Source organism: Jatropha curcas, unplaced genomic scaffold, assembly GCF_041381405.1.
Source record: "Jatropha curcas cultivar XTBG-Jc1 unplaced genomic scaffold, XTBG_Jcur_1.0 HiC_scaffold_223_pilon, whole genome shotgun sequence".
Lineage (NCBI taxonomy): Eukaryota > Viridiplantae > Streptophyta > Magnoliopsida > Malpighiales > Euphorbiaceae > Jatropha > Jatropha curcas.
The window spans coordinates 24,110-28,354 of NW_028322421.1; the positions used below are offsets into that span (position 1 = coordinate 24,110).

The 4,245-nt window shown below is 32.3% G+C and overlaps 1 long non-coding RNA gene across 1 annotated transcript; it reads right to left on the reverse strand.

Moving 5' to 3' along the window:
• Window positions 1-435: 435 nt before the first annotated feature.
• LOC149491930 (uncharacterized) lies at window positions 436-2,666 on the reverse strand. Its single transcript, XR_016319220.1, has 3 exons — window positions 2,196-2,666; window positions 1,362-1,427; window positions 436-452 (listed from the first exon to the last, which is right to left on the reverse strand). It is a non-coding gene; the product is annotated as an uncharacterized LOC149491930 (long non-coding RNA).
• Between the last annotated feature and the right edge of the window lie 1,579 nt (window positions 2,667-4,245).

Here is a 4,245-nt window from a genome sequence, read left to right on the forward strand (position 1 = left end):
CGTTTCCGTGGGCCGGACCGGCACTAGGGCCCAGGTAAGCTTAAGGCCCCCGAGGCCCGTAGTAAGCCTAAACTACTCTACTTAAACATGCCACACCATTTAACAGGAACAGTAAGCCCATACAGCTAGGATATAAATATAAATATTGTACAATCCGGCCCAATTTTAGATATCTTAATTAAAGATTAGTTTGGGCCTAATCATGATAAGTCATATTCATAATATGGTTATATTAATCCACCTGCATCTAATATATAACAAGTCGTTTACACAATAACGCATACGACAGAGCCCGATTGAAATACACGACCCTATAACTGCGGAGTTCAATAATATTCTGATAATAGAATAATTAGCACATCCAAATTTAAATAACAAAAATATAAAATTTACATTTATAACTCTGCGGAGAAGATTGCAGAGCTTCAGTTGAATGAGCTGCTTCCTAGTACCTGGGAGGTTTGGAGAAAAGGGGGGTGAGTTTTGCAACTCAGTGAATAATAATAAATAATACACACCACATACAGTCAAGCAAAATGCACCCTAGTATACTGAATGAACACACAACAGTTAATCATATGACATTACATCAGCACCCACAAACAATATCACCTTCAAATAATCACATCACGTGGAAATTAGTCAGTGGAGTCACCGAACCCCCGATGAGTCGTCCTCCCACATGGCTCATCCTCTCACATGTGCACCAGGGAGCCGATCCCCCATACTGGCCGACCGGTCTAATCCTCACTTGACCAGCCCTCTCATTGTTTTTACATTCTCTCTTTTTTTTTTTTTTTTTTTTTTTTTTTTTTTCATACCAACAGGAGGCAACCCGGTGGTCTCCATCCAATCTAGATCATCAAGCGCTCACAACAGGAGGCCACCCTGCGGGCTGCAATCAAATCTAGATTTTCAGGTGCGCAACAACAAGCGGCCATCCTGTGGTTTCAGAACAAACAGAATTATCAGGTGCACACGGGGGCGCCGATCTCCCATTTACCCGGCTAACAGAAACAGAATTAGGATCCATATAACAGAATCAGAATATAACAGAAATCAGAATCAGGATCCGTATAACAGAAACAGTCTCACAAACCCATGGTGACCCACTTCATCCTAATTCCACACAAACAAAGCACAGTATATGCACAGCACAAGTAATCAAACAATTCTTTCAACGTATTACACCAATTTCATCCAAATGCACAATTATATATAAGTATAATTATAATGATCGTAACTTAATATATATGATAAAATACTTGTAATATATTGTAAATATGTAAATAAAAACATAATGTTTATGAATAAATGTTATGCATATGCAGTGTTGATATGCATTATTTATTATTACTCACAGTGATGGAGAGCGAAGTTCTAGCTTTGATTCTGTCCTGGAGGAGTACTAGATGGACCCGGGCGATCTAAGCAAAGTAAGAATGACACAAAAAGAAATAATTCTATCAGACAAAATATCTCCTTACCCTTCTAAGAATTTTATTTTATATTATAATTTTTCTACGTAATTTAATCTCGATATCTAATTTCTTATCTGTACTAAAATTTTATCTTTCTATCTAACTCTATTTTATTTGTTTTCGTTTGAATTATATTTTATTTCTTATTTTATTTTCTATTAAAATTTATTTTATTTTCTACCGAAATTTCGGCAGCATCTCCCCTAAAAATTGGACTATCCACCTGTTAAAATATCAACAATATATCTAATATTTCCAAACCACACAGCCCATCCATCGGGCAATCAATCAATCAAATTTCCCATCCTCCATCAAACTCAACATCACCACACAATAACATTATGTTTAAACTATCTTAATTAAATCAACACTAAAATTTCAAAGCTATTAACTATCCACATTTACCAAATTAAATTAATTACATTAATTCACTACAAAGTAATAAGTTTAATTTAATTAACTAACATTACTAACATTAACTTAACTAAACTTAACTAACTCATTAATTACAATTAATAAAAATTAATTTCATTAACCAACATTACTAAATTAATTAACTACAAATAATAAAATTAATTTAATTAACTAATATTACTAACATTAACTAGATTAACTAAAATTGTTAAAATTAAACTAACTAAAATAACTAACTTTAATTAACTATCATGAATAAAATTAAATCGATTAACTAAAATGTATTTAAATTAATTATACCCCAAATATAGTTGTTGTCGAATTGCTAGAATGGGAGTTGCCGGGTTGAAGGGCAGCAACTGCTTGTGGCCGGATCTAACTAGCAGTGGCGGAGAGAGGCGGAGAGAGGCGAAGAGAGGCGGCTGGCAGCGAGACTTGCAGCTGGAGCTTCTGCTGTGGGCGCGCCAGACCTGACAGAGGGCCTGACTGTGCGATCTGTGGCGCTGCGTGAGCTAGGACAAGGCGGAACGAGCGACAGAGCTGCTCCAGTGACGAGCGGCAGTGAGAACGGCAGTGGCGCTCGACTGGAGCTGCTGGAGCTGCTGGACAGTGGTGCGAATGCAGGTGCAGGGAAGAAGAAAGGGGAAAGAAAGAAAGAAAGAAAGAAAAGGAAAAGAAGAAGAAGAAGAAGAAGAAGAAGAAAGAAAAGGAAAAGAAGGTGGCGGAGATGGTGTCGCCGGAGATCGGGAAGCGCAGAAAAAAAAAAATGGGGAAGGGGAGTGAGGTGCGCTAGAAATAGAAAGAAAAGAAAATTCTAGATGGTTTGGGTCGAACCGGTTCGATTCGGTTCGGTTCGGCCCAAATCTTCAGTTTCCAATTGGTTTACGGGTTTTTCAATCGATTTTTGGTTCGGTTTCCCACAGAGTTCACATTAAAATATTAAAATAAATTTCCAAGCTGTCGGTTTATTAAATTTAATTGGAAAATCTTTGAAAATAAAAATTCGAGTTGTTTCATATATGCAATTCCAATAATACACAAAGTTCAAGATATTTCTATACTCAAAATAGTATATAATTCCACTATGTGATTAGAATAGGATGCAATTACAATAGTATGCATCCTCTATAGTATTTTTAACTTCTAAAATAATTAACAATATATAATTTTTTTAAAATTTTCCATTAGAAATTAATTTGTGTTATCATAATTATTTTTACTGTAAAATTATAAATTTTTGAAAATAAATACATTTATTGTATTTTTTTAGTTCATAGTTAATTTAGAAAGATATTACTTGACAATGATTTAATTTCTATTTTGAACTAAATATTGGTTATCTTTTGATTATTCCTTGATTTTGTAACAATTTAATTACATTAAAAATATTAAATTTTTATTTGCTAAGAATTTAATTTTCATATATAAATTAAACTTTTGTTACGGTTAATTTATTTTTATTTGTTATTTTAAAAAATTATTTTGTCTAAAATTATTTATCACCTTGAAACTAATTATTGAAATTGACTTGACATGAAAAAAAATAATTCTTTTGACAGAAGATCAATAAGGATAGCAATTCGTCGAATGTCGAATATAGAGTGAGATTTCTAATACCCATATCCACTGATTGAGATAAAATATGTATCTTTTTATTTATCGATGTGAAGGCGAGTCAGGATTGTGGTTCAGTTTTATGAAAGCAATAGAGGAAAAAAAATAGGAAATCACATGCTTAGTTTATATATATATATATATATATATATATATATATATATATATATATATATATATATATAAATATATGGAGCAAGTTATGAGTAGGTCGATTTTTTATTTTTAAAATTGATTTTATCCATCTTATTCCGATGATTATTCAATAGTACAACTAAATAAAGTGTCTTTTCCGATATCAAACTTGTATCAACTTTAAGGAAATAGAAGTAGTTTACCACTCTAATCAACACCTAGTTAATAGAAGAATTATTTAATTACTTGAAAATTACTAACATTAATTTTGAGCATATACTTTGTCCGTCTCAATTCTTATCATAAAACAAATATAATTTTTTTTAATATTCATTAAATACCATATTACACATAATAACATAACTATTTAAGAATAACATTATTTAATCGAAATATAAATCTAAATTTTTTTCCTTCCAACCTTCATTTTCTTATAACTTTATTAACAAGAAAAATTCATAATTTCCTACTTTTCGCTTGATGGATTGAACATCATGGGCCACATTGCCACAGTGATATTGTTTTGAATTTAAAGTCTTTAACAAACAACTGCCTTCAGTGGGACCAATAATCATGGGCATGACAGCCCTCCTTCGGTTAA